General features: G+C 39.5%; 1 long non-coding RNA gene across 3 annotated transcripts in view; it reads right to left on the bottom strand.

Moving 5' to 3' along the window:
* The window catches only part of LOC123330009, a 98,877-nt gene that overhangs the window by 41,317 nt on the left and 38,868 nt on the right, over window positions 1-18,692 (bottom strand). The window contains exon 3 of one of the 3 annotated variants that reach the window (XR_006545688.1): window positions 5,189-5,706. The exons of the other annotated variants lie outside the window; for them this stretch is intronic. This is a non-coding gene — a long non-coding RNA (uncharacterized LOC123330009). The remainder of the gene's footprint in view (window positions 1-5,188; window positions 5,707-18,692) is intronic. 3 annotated transcript variants of the gene reach the window in all.

Here is an 18,692-nt window from a genome sequence, read left to right as displayed (position 1 = left end):
TACCTATTCTGCTGACTACAGGAGCCTCCTAGGGCATATGGGAGGACAACTAAAGTCTTCGTGGATATTATCTTCAAATGTTGGCTATATCCCAATTTTCTCAGTAACCATCTAAGGCTCGGTCAAGAGGGAGGGGGTGTATGTACAGTTATAGCTGATTCATGTTGTTGTATGGCAGAAACCAACACAATAGTATAAAGCAACTATCCTTCAATTAAAAATGAAGTTTTTAAAAAGATGATCAAATATTTAAAAAGGAGGGAAGCACCATCAGTTTTATAGTGGTGGTACTTTAACAAACTAAAGCAAAACGCATAGGTCGGATACACTTCAATCATCTCTTCTCACTTCTGTTTCCTTAATGGAGACCTTTCATTCTTCTTCGACTAGGATACATTGCCAGGCTTGGTTTCAGTGGTTCCTCAGCTTGGATCAGCCCCACCAGGGTCCCAGCCCCCAGGCCATGGCTGGGTGTTCAAGAGGGCAGCCTGAGCTTCCACCATGGGCCCTTATCCCCTCAGCATCAGTATCTGAGCCTCTGCTACTGGGGAGGCAGCCACAGTGACTGGTGGAAGCAGTGCAGTCTGAATGGACTCACAAAGGCTGTAACTCCTCCTCCAACATTTCCAAGGTCAAATGATGCACCACAATGTGATGTCTGATATCTGTTTCCTCAGTGACCACCTGGTGAGGCAGGTAACAAAGTCCAGAAGTATTACCACCCCATGAAGTGATACTTTGGCCACCTGATGCAAAGAGCTGACTCATTTGAAAAGACCCTGATGCTGGGAAAGATTGAGAGCAGAAGGAGAAGGGGACGACAGAGGACGAGATGGTTGGATGGCATCACCAACTCAATGGACATGGGTTTGGGTGGGCTCCGGGAGTTGATGATAGACAGGGAGGCCTGGTGTGCTGCAGTGCCTTGGGTCGCAAAGAGTCAGACATGACTGAGCAACTGAACTGAAGTAAACTTTGACCAATGAGAAAGAAGAAACAAGAAAGGTCAGAGACTGCTGGTCCAGTGGTTAAGAATCTGCCTTGCAATGAGAGGGATGCAGGTTCAATCCCTTGTCGGGGAACTAAGATCCCATGTGCCTCGGAGCAACAAAGCCCATATGCTGCAACTACCAAAACCAGAGTGCCCACAGCCAAATAAGCACGTTTTTTAAAAGAGAAAGAAAGGTCAAGTAAATTCCTCTCCCTTTTCCAAGACAGAGGCTGTCAAACTATAGTTAAACAGCCAATCTGGCCTGCCTCCTCTTTTTGTAAATAAAGCTTTATTGGAACCTGCCCATTCATAGCCATGCCCATTCATTTACTTATTGTCCATGGCAATCTTCGCAACAAAACAGAGTAGAATAATTGTCACAGAGATATGTGCCCTGCAAAATCTGAAATACTGTTTACTATCCAACCCTTTATAGAGAAAGTATGTGGACCCCTGCCACAAAGGTTTGCTCTGAGGCAGGACCTGCTTGGAAAGCTCTGTGAACCAAGTTCATCAGTTAGGTTTCTTACAAAGCTGTGGCCAGCCTGGTTATGTATCTTTTCATGTTTACATTCCTTCTTTTCATCTCACTTGCCTTTTTGCCTTGGACCTGCTCTGGGGTTATGCCTATCCATAATACCTGAGCACCCCAGTTTTATCACAGACTTGATCCTCTAGAACCTGAAATAAACAGAGTTATAGATCTAAGACCCATATTCATGAATTTTTTTAGATGTATTAGTTTTCTCAGAAGTTGCATTAATCCATCAAAAAGAATATAAACATTTTCTAATTCTTCCATGTTAATTTTAAATACTTTTATAAAGCCATCACTGTAAGATCTCTAATGAGGATGTACTGAAAACTCAGACCAATTTTCCTCACATTGTGTATCTTTGAGGGTGGTTTTGCTGCAGGATTCCTCTCAAATCTAGTATCATTTCACCTGGGAGCACAAAATTAGAAATCACTAATGTTTTCCAAGGTCATATTCAATGAGTATTATAGATGGAAACTAGCATCTGTTATGGCTCAAGATCATCTCTCTCTCTTTATATTTTTATTCTCCAGTAACTAAGTTCTTATCTGCTATATATTTCCTATCAGTTTTAAAGATTTAACTTAAAGTTTTATTAAACTGACAAAGCATTCATTTTCAGGCTGAGCAAAGTGTTAAATACTAGGATTGGCAAGAAATGGAGCACATACTATAGAAAAGTGTTGGGTGGCCAGGGACCTTCAAAAGTGCCTACTGCATCTTGCACTGTCTTTCAGGGCTCCCTGCTTACCAGGGAGCTTTCCTTGAGGAAGGAGTAGTACAAATGGTAACACCAACTTGACTTTAACCACGGCTGTCACACTACCAAAGATGAAAGAGAAAACTGCCACAACTACACGGGAGATCTAGCCTAGATCATCTTTCATTCTCTCTCTACATCTCTGATGGAAGTGATCTAGACCAGATCTGGTCAGAGAGTGAGTGACTGACCCTATCTGGGACCATTTTCTGAGACCACTTTGGAAAGTGCCAGTGATCTATTTCAAGTTCAATCTTGACTGATCTTCTTGGAACAAAACTATGGAAAAGGAATTGCCTTGGTTCCATCCTCAAGTTCCCTGCATTCGATTAAGTCAGAAGGGTTATCTGTCGCCTAACTATTGGAAGGAAAACTTAACAGTTGTTTGTTATCAGTTCAACATTTTTAGTTGCAGATGACCACAAAAGAAATCCCAGTCAAACTTTGGAAATAAATTAAAATGGAATGGGGTGTTATACAGAAATCAGGGACTGAGCTTCGTAATACAGGGACTGAATTCTTCCCAACCTTCTTATTTCTGCCTTTCATGCTTGGGGGAACTCATTTGCAAGTTTGGAAAGTGAAACAAAATGTAAACCTCACTAAAATGTTATAATGCTTTAATTTAGCCAGATAACTTTCTCTTTCAGTTAAATCTTGCTTAAATGTCCATAGCAGCTCTATCTTGAAAACAGAAATGAATTCACAGACCAATGCCTTAACTTGCATTTAGATACCAGCCTTGAAGAAGTCATAAACATTCTAATTAATAAACTGAAACCTTTCTTTAGTGTTTCTGTCAATGTCATACATCTGCTTCAGTTACAAAAGTAAACTACCAAAATTATTTAGATCATTTGGAAAAGTCTAGAAATGTGTAAACCAAATGTAAACAAGTCCTTAAAATTTGGTTTTGTTCTGACTGTGTGGTTAAAATCCAGTAAGATCGAATACGAACTGGCCCCCAAAAATGAGTATTTGCTTTCCTTAAGTTTATACACAGTCTAGAGAAATAAAAACTGATGCAAATCAAGCAAGAAAAAGCAAGTGCCTATTTTAATTTTGCTATTATAAGAATTATCTCTATAGTTCTGGTACTTTAGAACATCTTTCAGAGTCTACTTTGGGATGTAAATATTCAGATTATTACAGACAAAATATGATGCTTTCCAAATAGTATCACTTTAATCCAGATATTTGAATAATAAATATTAATATAATCACAGTTTATCTTCCTCGAACTAAAACAAAACAAAAAACAAACATAAAACCCTAGTTTCAATTCCTCCCGAACTTCATTTTAAACCCTCTTATTATATAACTCTGAGTTCTTTCCAGTGTAACCAAATCTGTTATAAATTTTAGAAGCAGTAGTCTCATTAAAAGTAACATTAAATGTAACAGAGAAAATGTTATCACTCCAATTAAGAACTTACTATTAATTATAAAATTTCCCAAAGCAACTGGATTATAATAGCAACAGGTATTAGTGCAATTAGTAACAACACTTTATAAACAATCTTAAAAGCTCTATTATTTTATTTATAATGCTGATTCCTTTTAATTGAAAAAAAAAGTCTGTAACAGTGGACATGGCAATTTCTAATTTTCACAGTACTTTATTTCTAACTGTAAATGATCTTTAAGGAGATCAGATTCCCGTATTCCCAGAGATCTCATTCAGCTCTTCTGCTTCACCCTGAGCACTACGGATAAACAGGGTCCTGCCAACATGGCGGCGCTGGGGCTCCAGCCTGTCACTCTTTAGACCACAGCAGACTCAGGAGTCCAAGACTCCCGAGGAATAGTAATTCACTATTCAGGCTGTCAGTTCTACTTTCTGATGGGGAACAGCAATAGAGCCATGTTCACTTTTCAACAACCCCATAATACCTGTGAAGAAACCCTACTGCTTTGAAAGCTGGAAGAGCCAAGTGTGGGGGATATTTGATGAACCATCTCTTTGGCTTGTTGGCCCGTGAGCAGTGTGAACTGATTGTGCATTATGGCTCTCTTTTCTCTTAGCTTTCTCACCAGACAATTTAAATCCTCTGAATCCTTGGCTCCAGACACCTGAAAGTTGAGGGAACCTTCAACTCATTGTCTAGTTAAGTGTTTTTCAAGCTTTGTGTGAAGAGAAGCTACACAGAAATACTTGGAGAAATCTGAACAACAAAGACCCCAATGCTGGCAAGAAATCCATACTTTCCGTCTCCTGTATCAAATGCTTCTTTACTCTGCTAGGCACAATAAATAGTCATGTATCTCATGTATCTCCAAATCCTTAAGGGTTTTGTCATGCACAGGTACCCTGGGTTAGGTAACACAGTTGGCATAGCATTCACAGATACAATATCCATCGTTTTACCAATAGTGAGTAACCCTGAAGAATTTGGGTTGAACGTGCTGCAAGCTGGAAGATCTGTTATCTTTACTTGTTGCTATTACACAGTAAAAATCAGAAGATGATACAAATCCATCCTGTGAAGAAAAACATCCTCACATGAGAAAGAATTGATATTGCTAGTAGCAGAAATGAAAGAGAATGCAAAATGATCTAAGAAAGTCATGGGTCTTAGAATATAAAAAGTTTCATGGGGAAAATAATTTGTTCTTGTGATATTTATACATCTGAATATTTATGAAGCCTTGCGATGGCTTTCTCTTGAATTTCAAGAGTTGGTTATATATCCAAGATTTAAAAATCATAATATTATACCATGAGCAAACTATTTATAAGACTGAAAATTGAAGAAACCAAGCATGAACAATTTAGTCACCAAGTCAGCACCAGTCACAAAGAGAACAAGTCACAAAAAATAAATGTTTTATGAGGAAACCACATAGAGATGGAATATCAATTCAGTCTCCATTTAGCATTGGCTTGATTTTTACTTACCACAAGGTCTTGGAATCCTGTGTGTTAATACAAGTGAAGAGACTAGATTTGGGGTGTTTTCCATCCAAGAAGTCTCTTGTACATTTGCATATTTTCAGCTACATCTATAGGACTCAAAGCCATTTATAAGTGAGAGAAAAGACCAGCATAAAATCATCTTGCAAGGACTGGTTTATTTTCTCTGGCTAAGGTGTTTACCAAGGGCCTTATCTTTTTTATGTACCAAAAGCACAACTGTCTTTCAACACAGGATGCATATGATTCTATCAATGATAAGTCTTGGTCCTGAAAGGTTCTGCAGACAATTACAACAGAGGACAAAGAATGGAGAAACTCTCTGGAGAATGGAGAGCATTTCCTCACTCTCTGGAAGGCAGCCACAGCTGATCGACATAAACCTTTCTGTGAAGCGGCATCCATCTGGTCTTTATAGGCAGGCACTAAACTCACTGCAGGCATGTCACCCATCTGGCTTTTATGAATGTATGATGTACTGGGTTCAGTTCAGATGATAACATCTGTCTCGAGAGATAAACCAAAGCCAATCTATCAAATTACATCCACATTATCTCTATGAGTTACATAATAAGATGACATGGCTGATGAAGGTAATTGGTAGCACTGTTTTTGTATTCCCCCACCCACCACCATCTATAGTTATTCCAAGGTCTACTCTTGGCCTTCTCACATGCTTCAGAAAACACATAACATTTAATGGCTGGTTGTACGTGTATGTGTCTGCATTATATGTTAGGTAAACCTTTATGACTTTTTCGCCTGTTCAATGATGGTTCAACAGTTTCTAGCTTAAAACAAAAACCTTGCAATGAAAGGAAGTTACCTTTCCTAACTCTATGTTAATTTTCAGCAGTCTTTCTGGAAATATATAATGTTGAAGAACCTGTTTGGCATGTAATCATGAGGTTCCCTTCATCAACTTACATGCTCTATGCAGTGTCAAGAAATCTAAATCTTTTCAATTTATATGCCTGAACACTCACACAATTTATCAAAGAACAAGCTCATTTCCAGAGCAAGAAGCAATTAGTCATATTAAACATTCAAGACCTCAAATGAAACGGAACACCTTAGAAATTATAAAATAAACACATAAGGATGAATTATTATCACTCCAGTAGTTTAACTGCAGGTCATCAGAAATTTCATTGGGTGTAATAGTCATTGGGTGTAATTTCGTAACTAAAGCACAAAGGGTTTGTGCTTATAGAACTACTGCAGTGTTAAGTAAGATTAACCATTTGTGCAAGCACTGAATTGGATTCTTTTGTAACTCTCTTGAAGTGAAGTGAAGTCGCTCAGTTGTGTCCAACTCTTTGCGACCCCATGGACAGAGGAGCCTGGAAGGCTCCAGTCCATGGGATTTTCCAGGCAAGAATACTGGAGTGGGTTGTCATTTCCTTCTCCAGGAGATCTTCCCAACTCAGGGATTGAACCCGGGTCTCCGGCTTTGTAGGCAGATGCTTTACCGTCTGAGCCACCAGGGAACTCTCTTGAGTCAGTGTCAAAACAGACTCTATTGGGCAGTCTAGGGTTTTCCACATGAAAACACACTGACCCAAAGATTCTAAAATGAAGCATTAGAAACAATAAGAATATGCTCAGAGATGAACAGCAGTCCCATAAACCAATAAGAACTGCTGTTGTTGTACTGACATAAGTGATATATTGCACTCCCTGGTTTTCCTCTCCAGAGTAGGGAGAAAATTGAGATATGCGTTACAAATTCTGCTGTTGATTTAAGGAGATGCATTCAAGTATTTTTCAATGCTGTCTGGCATCATTTATTTCTCTCTCCATGCTATGCTAGGCTATTATAGTCTGCTAGTTCTTTCAAAGGGTTTCTTCTAACTAAAATGATAAAGCAGAAGGACTTACTTCCTAAAGTCGTTCCTTTGATAATTATACATATTAGCAGGGTCAACTATAGCTAGGGCTTCCCAGGTGCCTCAGTGGTAAAGAACCTGTCTGCCAATGCAGGAGACACAAGGGACATGGGTTTGATCCCTGGGTCAGGAAGATCCCCTGGAGGAGGAAACGGCAACCCATTTGAGTATTCTTGCCTGGAGAATCCCACGAAGAGAGGAGCCTGGTGGTCTACAGTCCATGGAGTCACAAAGGGTCAGACATGACTGAGTACACACACATGCACTACACAACTATATCTAACGCACAGAGAATATACCATCCTTTATAGTCACTATCTGGGACATTCAGGGTCACTGGTTTCTTATCTATTTAGGGAAACTACCACTTTATCCCATCACCCTGCTGCTGCTGCTGCTAAGTCACTTCAGTCGTGTCCAACTCTGTGCAACCCCATAGACGGCAGCCCACCAGGCTCCCCCATCCCTAGGATTCTCCAGGCAAGAATATTGGAGTGGGTTGGCATATCCTTCTCCAAGAAAGTGAAGTCACTCAGTTGTGTCCGACTCTTTGCTACTCTGTGGAGTATAGCCCACCAGGCTCCTCTGTCCATGGGATTTTCCAGGCAAGAATACTGGACTGGGTTGCCATTTCCTTCATCCCAGAGATCTTCCCAATCCAGGGATCGAACCCAGCTCTCCTGCATTGCAGGCAGATGCTTTAACCTCTGAGCTACCAGGGAAGCCAATCACCCTAGCACCCTTTAAAACCACTGGTGAGGTAGACAGAGAATCATCCCCAAAACACAGGAAATATTTCCAAACCACTCTAACAGTCATTAATTCACTTCCAGGAGGCAATGATATATGTCACACAAATTAAATACACACACAAGCACAAACTTACACATGTTTACATATACAAACCACAATTGTATTTTATAAAATTATCATTCTTACAAGTGAAATATTATCCAAATTGAGACCAGAGAATTAAAAAGAATAATGATATAGTCTATGGCTTTCAGAGGCAAAAAAGTGAGATAATTTTTCTGAAATTATCTCAGAAATTTCTCTGTGATTTTTGGAAAATGAAATAATATTTTAACAATGTCTAATTCTCTGTAAAATCACAATATTACAGGTAAGCATGATATAATTTTAAGACCTTAAAAACATGTCAAGAAGAGAAATTGGGCTTTAGTCATAAAGTGCAGTCAAATTAGCTGTGGAAAGAGCTTTAAACTTAGATTTAAAACATGTATTCTATCCTTGATTGGATTCTATCCTTGATTACTGGCAGTTCATGAGCTGACTTTGGTCAGGTCACTTTATCTTTCACATTTTTTATATAATGGGAATAATTACATAAAAATAATAATTAAAATACATGATGGGTGTGAAAAGTAAATGCATAAGGACAGGTCAACCATAATGGCAGACATATTATAGATATTTGGTAAATACTAATGCCTTTCCCCATTTATCTGGGGTTTAGCAACCTTTAGAATATAGGTCAGAGAAGGCAATGGCACCCCACTCCAGTACTCTTGCCTGGAAAATCCCATGGATGGAGGAGCCTGGTGGGCTGCAGTCCATGGGGTCGCTAGGAGTCAGACATGACTGAGCGACTTCACTTTCACTTTTCACTTTCATGCATTGGAAAAGGCAATGGCAACCCACTCCAGTGTTCTTGCCTGGAGAATCCCAGGGACGGGAGAGCCTGGTGGGCTGCCGTCTATGGGGTCACACAGAGTCGGACACGAGTGAAGCGACTTAGCAGCAGCAGCAGCAGCAGAATATAGGTACACACTTCAGGTTATAGCTTCTGGGAAGCCTTCTAAAAGTAATGGATAAAACAAAATCTAGATCTTAAAATTCAAAACAGAAGCTAACTTCAAAAATCCAAATGAGAGGTAAAATTGTCCTTGATTTACTACTACAAAAACAGTAATTTAATCACTGCACAGAAGGGAGGAAAGCAGCATTCACTTCAGGTTTGGAGGGTATCAACAAAGGTTCTCACCATTTTGCATGTAATAATCCAACAGAATAGAGAGATTCCTTTCTACTCCATGGTGGCAGCTCAGGGCAGATCTGAACTCCCCAGCAATGGAAAGCAGGTGTAGGACATTGTAGTCATTATTTTAGGATCCTGTCTTTCTTCCTTGTTGTCAGAGAGTCCAGTTCTGTTACTGCAACTCCTACCGTCCAACTCTGGCCTATGGAGCAGAGCCACAGTGGAGCTTCTCCATGATGCTGGTGCCTAGCAACCACACATTCCTTACCGCTTTGATAAATGTAGAGTCCTTTGGGACTTCCTTCACAACACAGACATCGGACAGGTTCTTCAGCCTTATCTAGTACAGTTACTTCCTTGAGTCTCTCCATCCCTTTCTCATTGTCTGGCCCACCCAGTTGGCTCTCGTTTTCCTCAAGCTCATCTGAGTGATTTCCAACTGTTTAGAGCATCAGCTCTCAGGATCCTTTATCCGTGAAGTTCCCCCATATGGATAAAGTATCTGTGAGGTAAATGTATTCACCTGACTCTTCGGGCACCACAACACAATCATCTTTTTTGAAAATTTGGCAGCAACTGAGAAAGAGAGGATTCTGTGCTTTCAGAAAATTCCCCCAATAGAGATGGCTCTTCACAAAATAGACAAGAACTCCCAAGGTGAAACAGTATTATAAAAAAAAAAAAGCAATCTGAGTTCAAACAATAAAATTTCTAATCTAACATTGTCTCAGAGAGATAGGTGAAATGACATAGAAAATATAACTGGTTCATCCTTTTCTTTCCTGAGATTTTCTGATCTTTCTGATATTTTTCTGTTTCTTTCATTCAAAGGGACAAAAGAGGGAGTATGATCTGACAACAGCCTACAGATGGAATAGCTAATGTGTGTGACCACTTGGCCAGTACTAGTCTGTGGATGTCTTTCAAGGCACAGTTTGCAACTGGATCTGCCTCAGTAGAATATCAAAAGGAAGTGTGCAAAATGCGGTTATGTGAGGTGGAACATAAGCAATTCTTCCTGAGTTTTCCAAGCACAAAAAAGGAGGGGTCATTTTCACGGAGGCAAAGCTGCGGTGATGCTGCCCGAGACAGCCATCAACAACTGCGCTTACTTCTTCAGGGCTGTCCTGAGCATTTCTGGACTTCTCTTCTCATGATGCCAGCTGCCTCTACTGCCCCAAGGCCCAAACCACCAGCATGGCCCCCCTTTCCCATATGCTAGAATTAGAATGTGAATATGGTTGCTGAAAGAATAACGGGGGAAAAAAGTAGTTTTTCTAAAGGCCAACAATATCAAAATGAGTTTATCTGAACTCACTGAGTAGTAACTAGTTTCTCTGTGAGCAACTACACTTAGCAGTGATTAAATTACTAGAACTAATTTGACATCCAGGATACATATTTATTAACCTATATCCAAAGTAAATTAGATTTCATTTGCCTCTTAGTTCATAGAGATGTCCTTCCTTTCCCTTTTAACCTTGAGACAGATAAATATGACTGGGGCACAGACCTTCTGCATATTAATGAGAAATTCTGAAATGTTTGGTAAGAAAAATACATTTGTGCTAGGTACATATTTTTTTTTTTTGCTTAATATTTTGAGAGATTCCATCTACATGCTTTTGAATCACTTACACTTAGATTATTAAAAAAAAAAAAAAGGTTTGGAAGCTGTATTTATCATCCAAAAGCTTCAGAAGTATTCCTTTTCTCTTCAAGCTCTTTATTAAAACATACACGCAGAGGAAACTACGATTTGCCAAGTATAAACAAGCACAGACACCAAATGTTTCAAGTAGACTTGGAAACCTGACTCTGAATTTAGAGTAAAATTTTGTCCTTGGTTTATATTACAGATGTACCTACACCCACTCCTGCCCCATCCCTCTCACAGCTTCTATAACAAAATTGCTGCTTTTTATCATGGACCCTTTCCAGCAACTAAGACTACCCCAGAGATGGCTCCAATTTAGCTCTTAGGGTTGCTACACTCTTCTTCCACAAAATAGCAACCCCACCACCAATCATGCCTGGAAAAAGGGAGCAACACACGTAGGAACCTCTGCTGGTGAGAATATGCCAACTAATCATGGAACGGCACTCCCTACATGTACGCCTTTCTTTCCTCATTCTTATTTGTCACAGACTCTGTATTTCCCTGACTCACTTCCTTTTTTTTTCTCTTATTATCTTACGTTTTCTTATCCTTTCTCCCCTGCCGCCCCCCGCCCCCTTTTTTTTAGCATACTGCTCTTCTTACCACTAGGTCTTAGGAGAGCTATTCGGTACATTTGTATTTGGGGTCCTAGATCTACAGAATGGTTTAGGATTGGTTGAACCAAACTATCACAGAATTGGTTAGAATAGTGTCACCTAGCCCTCAGCCACCAGACAAAGCATTCAGAGCTCTAGATTCAGCCCTCAAGGGTGAGTAAATAGTCTTTGTCTTTTCTTAAAGAAGCAACTGCCCCTGCAGCCGTCCACTCACTGTGTGTTCGAAAACAGTCCACCAAATCCTCAGAACAAATGCAGTCCAAATCTTGTCTGAAATTCCTCTGTCCGAGGCTGGTTATGAAATCTTAGAAAATTTTAACAAGAGCACATTGGAAGCATCTCAGTTCAAACCACCACTGGAATCCATGGGGACAACCACAGAAGCCTCTTAACTTTGTGACGAGAGTCAATGTCTGTGCCCTCCATTATATACAAGGTGGAGGTATTATTTTCAGAATGCAGGTTTGATCTCGTTGCTCACCTCTACCTTGTAAATGTCATCAAGCCTTTGAACTACCCTTGGAATGGAGACCAAGGCCAGCCCCATCTTGTCCTCTCACTCCCCATACCCGACAGCTGCCCTGTTCACTCCTCAGCTCTCAGTGCCCCTCCCACTGGAGGGTCTCTGCACTTGAGGTGCCCCTCTGAGTACAGCCCAGCTCTCCATCTCAGCCCCACTGAGGATCTTGCTCCTCTGCTCCTCACCCAGTTAACTCTTACTCATCCTACAACTCTCAACCCAGGCATTACTTCTGAAAATGCATTTCAGTTCCTCTGTTAAACACTCTCATTATACAATATCCCATTACTGTGGACTTCTCACCTCAGCTCTGGTTTTCCATCCTTGCAGTATGTTACTACCGCATCACCAGCATAGGGCCTAACACATAAGCCTCACTTAATATTTATTCAGTGAATGAATACATGAATTCATAGAGAGTTATTTATCACAACAGGCCCTCAAATATTGTATTTTGCCACTGGCTGTTATTATCTTTATACTGAACTCGATATGGGACTATTATAGACTTTGTGGTTTCATTTACATCTTAATGATGGTCTTTAAATAATAGACAACAATGTTTTCCCTCTGGCCTTGTTCACAGCACTGTTACAATGATGTCCAGAAATTTAATACTTTTTCTCTGTGAAAGTAAACATGAAGAGGTAGAAAAGACGAGCTATAGACTGGGAGGAATTATTTGAAAACAACGTAATCTGACAAAGAACTAGTATCTAAAGAAGTCCCAAAACTCCACAGTAAAGAAACAAAAAATTCAATTAAAAAGTGGGCAAAATACATGAACAGACATTTCACTGAAGGTACACAGGTGGTAAATAAACACAAGAAAAGATATTTAATATCCATAGCCTCTAGGGAAATGTAAATTAATGCCACAGTGAAATATCTATATATACCTATAAGAAAGGCTAAAACAAAATAGTTGACAAAACCAATTGCTGGCAAGGATATGATGATATTGGAGAAATGGGATGACTCATATGTGGCTGGTAAGATGGTCTGGCCCCTTAGAACACAAATTGACAGTTTCTTTAAAAATCAAGATGCATTTACTATATAACGCAGTAATTGCATTACTGAACTTCTATCCCAGAGAAATGTAAACATATGTTAACAAAAACTTTTACATAAATGTTTATAGCAGCTTTATTTGTAATAGTCAAAACTAAAGACAGCCGAGATGCTTCTCAACAAATGAAGAGTTAAACAAACTACTGTAAATACATACAATGGAATACTACTCAGAAACAAAAAGGAACACATTCTTGCTACAGTACCATAAAGATGAATCTCCAGGGAATATTATGAATAGAATAAAAATTTCCAGTCCTCAAAGGTTTCATATTGTATCATTCAATGTATATAACAGTTTTGAAAGAACAAAATTTTAGAAATGGAGGATAGTTTAGTGGTTGCCAGGAGATAGGAAATGAGGTATGATGAAGAAGGAAGGTGGTGGAGATGATCGTAAAAGGACAAGAAGAGTCGATCTCTTAACCATGGATGGATACACACACCTGTACAGGTGATCAATTTATAGAACTTAATGCACACCTATGAGTAAAAAAAAAAAACTAAGGAAATCTAAGATTGGTGGCTTATTACAATATCAATACCCTGATTGTAATTTTATACTGTAGTTTTACAAATGCTACTATGGGGGAAACTGGGCAAAGTGTACAAGGGTCTCTCTGTATTATTTATAACTTATAACTGTATGTGAATCTACATTTAGAGTCGTATCCGACTCTTTGCAACCCCATGGACTATAGTCCACCAGGCTCCTTTGTCTATGGAATTCTCCAGGCAAGAATACTAGAGTGGGTTGCCATTTCCTCCTCCAGGGTATCTTCCTGAGCCAGGGATCGAACCTGCATCTCCCGCATTGGCAGGCGGATTCTTTTTCACTGAGCCACCTGGGAAGCCCTAACTTTTAACTGCATGTGAATCTACATTCATTTCAAAAATTTCAATTAAAAATTATATCCAGAGACTTCATTACTTATTATTTTACTTTATTATTATTTTATTTCACTAACAGATGAAAACCTCTGGAGACCTAGAGGATCTAAGGCAGAATACATCCCTGGCTGTTATGGAGCATGTTTCTGGTGCACGAGTAGAGAGAGAACCAGGTTTCAGAAGCTGGTTCCATATCTAGTGGTTTGGACTTAAGGGTAGGTGGGCTACTGCTGCCCTACCACACTCTAGACCAGGTTTTATAGCCTTGTGACTTCAAATATAGGGGAAAGAAGTTCCAGGAATTGCGACGGGCAGGGCAAGACTTCCAATGTCAATCAGAAGTGAGAATACTAATGAAGGGTGAGTTCCCATGGACCTGTGTAGCAGAGGAAAGGGGAGAGGGCCAAGCAGAAGGTGCTAATTTATACATGACTTGATGTTAACATCGATGTAAAATTCAGTAACTTATATCTTCATTTCAAGGCAAAGTCTCATCTCCTGCAGATGTGTATATTATTGTGCATGTGTGCATATGTGAATGTGTGTGTAAATTTAAAATTTACATAATAGTAATCTGTATCTGTTTTGGCTTTGCTAACTGTCTTAACATTTTTGTAAAGTGGTTGCAGCTGTTGACTTTACAGTTCAGAATTTCCTCCCCTCATTTAAAAGCAGGATGGTGGGGCTTAATTATACTGCAGGGATTTTTAATATGGTATCACCAAAACTATCATGAGATCTCATTAGGTTCATCACAAAACTTTAAATATCTGTGATAACATGTCGTATGGGCTAGATTTGAGAATAATGCTCAAGAAAACTCTGAGATTTTACCAGATAGTAAATTAGCAATGAAATAGCCCTATTTAATTACTGGGGAAAACGACGGATATTTTCTTTTCAGAGGTAGTTACACAAAGTAAAATTTGATGGTGTGGTCCGAAGAGGCAAATATATGAATAAATAAATAATATGCAGAAAAGCTGAAATAAAGATTGAAGCCACCCAACAAAATGCAGAGAAAACACACTAATTATAATTTGCAAGCTATCACTAAGATACCTCACTGAAGTGTGCACTCAAAGCTGCACCTTTTTTTTCACAGAGCATCTACAGCCCTGTGGGCACAGACTGTCAAAATGAGGTTACAGAAGTTGGCAGAGGGCACACAATGATTATGATGTCACATCCATAAATATTAAAGAATAATAATGAAACACAAAAACATTAGGGTGATTTACACAGAGCCAGGACAGGATTCGATTTCTCAAGAGTCACATAAGAGCCAGATGGGAAAAATGCCCAGCCCTAGAGGAAAAGACTATCATGAAAAGAAGGTACTGTTACTATCCTGAGCGAAGCTTTGCAAGTCACACCATACCTTCATGGCAGGAGAATCAGGTCAGTTCAGGAAGGAGGCCTGTGAAGAACCTGAGCAAGCTGTAGTCTCAGTCGGAAATGGATTTAATAACTGTTGATTGTAACCCTGGTGGACGCTTCAAGCTCTCTTTGTAATGAACCCAGTACACATCCAGTGGTACATCCTGTCCCAAGAAGCCAGGGGCTCATTATTTAACCTACAGCACATGTTGCATTAAAAACCTGCTTTTGTTTTCACCACAGAACCTCTGCCAATTTCCTTTAATTGACCTGGATTATAGTGCTGATCCTAGAAGAAGAATCTAAGCAGCCAGAGGCCCACGTTTCTCTCCAAAGATTATCCTCAATTTACAGATAGAAAGCTGGTCCAGCTAGATTTTTCAAGCGCCTGGTTATCCAGTTAGACGCCTGGCTTTGTCACATCTTAGACTTTTTTATGGCTCTGATTAAATTTCCCTGGCTTGAAGCTGACAATTTTAGAATGATTCTTTCCTTTGTTTTCCATCCTCTGTCTTTCACAACCGTAACTTCATCTGTTGCTTCATTTTTCTCCTATGAATCTAACCTGATGTAGATTTATCTGCAAAAGGGATAAAGTTTAATAAAATTTCTTTCTGTTTTGCTGGGGTATGATCACTCAGTGACAAACCAGCATGGTGTTCTGTGTTGTGCGTGATGTTTCTTTCTGAGAAATCATGTGTGTACACAGCACTGCACAAACACAAGCTCAAAGATGTGGGCACACAGACATTAGAACACACACACACACACGCACGTGTACACACACTCAAGAATACACATATTTAGAGTTTCTTAATGATAAAATAAAAAAAAATCTGAACGTGCTTTTGCTCTTTGATTGTCCCCCTAATTTAGACATTGATACTTTGGGTCCTGGGGCTTGTGATAAATAATAATAAAGTCCCTCTGCAGAACCTTTCTGGGATCATGGTTCTATGATTTTACCCTCAACCGAGGAAACTCTGATTTCTTTCCCCAGACCCAACAGCAGTCTTAAGATCTGTGACTGTCGGTCTCAGGATCTCAGAATTCCAGATTCTAATGCCCTCAGGAGCACCCAGGGCTTTATCCTAAAATAAGCTATTGTTCTTATTTATACATTAACATTAAAACTTCTTGGGTTTTTGTCATCGATGTTTCTTAAATATTCATAAGATGCAAATGGCCAATATCATATTCTTTCTTTAGAGCAGGTATTCATGGGGCAAGGATTTAGGAAAGGATGCAAAAAAAGGGAGACTGGAAGGACCAGAGATAAATAGAGACAACTTTGCCAAGAACCAACCCCATGCTTCTTGAGAGTTGAGATACATTTACATTTGGCTTTTAATTTCTCCATCAATTTGGAACATGTTTTGTGAAAATGAGATAATATATGTGAAAGTACCTAGCCGAATTCTTGGGACATGGCAGACAACCAATAAATAAAAGTTTTTACTGCTATACTAAGCATCTTCTTGTCATAAAATTTACCCAGTTGGTATGGAAAAGTTACAAGTTGGTTGAGCCAGTTAGAATAAAACACACACTGACAACACACAATGTTACCATAAAAATTCTAAACCTCACCTTCATCTAAGAATATCAACGTCATTGAATTCAACTCTGAAAAACTTAAGAATTCCTACTTCCCATCTGTAACTCTCCCTACACTGTCATTCCAAAAGAAACCAGGCAGATTTCCAAGTCATTCCATTTTTATTTGTTCCACATGATCTGCCAGATGAGACTAATAATTGTTTAATCAATCCCATATATAATAATCTCTTAGGAAATGCATACAAATTTATAGGGAATCTTAAAGTAGCAATTGTGCTTGTTTAGAAGTAAAACTCTATTTTGGAAAATATGTCATGTTTGGTGTCTGTGAACACCACTCACTGGCTATTGACAAGAGTAGTGACAACTCCGTGTCTTCAGTGTCCACTGGGAGAGCGGCAATAACCGCCCATCTTTGAGGGGTTCTGTGCACCGACTGTTTTAGATGCTGTTATGCAACACGTGGGCCTTCCCTGATGGCTCAGATGGTAAAGAATCTGCCTGCAATGCAGGAGACCAGGGTTCAATCCATGGGTCAAGAAGACCCCCTGGAAAAGCAAACGGCTACCTAGTCCAATATTCTTGCCTGGAGGATTCCGTAGAGAGAGGAGCCTGGTGGGCTACAGTCCACAGGGTCACAAAGAGTCGTACACAACTGAGCCACTAACACTTTCACTTTTCATGCAATAAGCAAGTAGCAAATAAAATAAAAACCCAAAACAACCCAAAACTCTACTCCCAACCCATATCAATTCACATGCTCTAACACTCTGTTTAGAAGTTAAAGCATAGAGTAATGCTATAATAAGTTATTTAGCAATACCATTGGGAGGTCTCAAATACTTTATTCATTATTACACTTTTATATTTCTTACATTCTTATTTCTCATATTCCCTATGCTACATTAAAATTTTTTGTTAAATTTTTATTTAATTCTAGTATGGTTTAAGATCATTCTTAGGTCTGTCTCTAGATATAGTAATACATATAAATTCAGTAACTGTTTCAGTTCAGTTCAGCCTCTCAGTCCTGTCTGACTCTTTGCGACCCATGGCCTGCAGCACTCCAGGCTTCCCTGTCCATTACCAATTCCTGGAGTTTACTCAAACTCATGTTCATAGAGTCGGTGATGCCATCCAACCATCTCATCCTCTGTTGTACCCTTCTCCTCCTGCCCTCAATCTTTCCCAGCATCAGGGTCTTTTCAAATGAGTCAATTCTTCACATTAGGTGGCCAAAGTATTGAAGTTTCAGCTTCAGCATCAGTCCTTCCAATGAATATTCAGGACTGATTTCCTTTAGGATGGACTGGTTGGATCTCCTTCCAGACCAAGGGACTCTCAAGAGTCTTATCCAATACCACAGTTCAAAAGCATCAATTCTTCACCGCTCAGATTTCTTTATAGTCCAACTCTCCCATCCATACATGACTACTGGTAAAACCATAGCTTTGACTAGACAAACCTTTGTCAGTAAAGTAATGTCTCTGCTTTTTAATATGCTGTCTAGGTTGGTCATAGCTTTTCTTCCAAGGAGCAAGCATCTTTTAATTACATGGCTGCAGTCACCATCTGCAGTGATTTTGGAGCCCAAAAAAATAAAGTCTGACACTGTTTCCACTGTTTCCCCATCTATTTCCCATGAAGTGGTGGGACCGGATGCCATGATCTTCATTTTCTGAATGTTGAGTTTTAAGCCAACTTTTTCACCCTCCTCTTTCACTTTCATCAAGAGGCTCTTTAGTTCTTCGCTTTCTGCCATAAGGGTGGTGACATCTGCATATCTGAGGTTATTGATATTTCTCCCAGCAATGTTGATTCCAGTTTGTGCTTCATCCAGTCTAGCATTTCTCATGATGTACTCTGCATACAAGTTAAATAAGCAGGGTGACAATATAG

Source organism: Bubalus bubalis, chromosome 17 (genome assembly GCF_019923935.1).
Source record: "Bubalus bubalis isolate 160015118507 breed Murrah chromosome 17, NDDB_SH_1, whole genome shotgun sequence".
Classification (NCBI taxonomy): Eukaryota; Metazoa; Chordata; class Mammalia; order Artiodactyla; family Bovidae; genus Bubalus; species Bubalus bubalis.
This window is presented reverse-complemented; position numbering and strand designations above follow the sequence as displayed.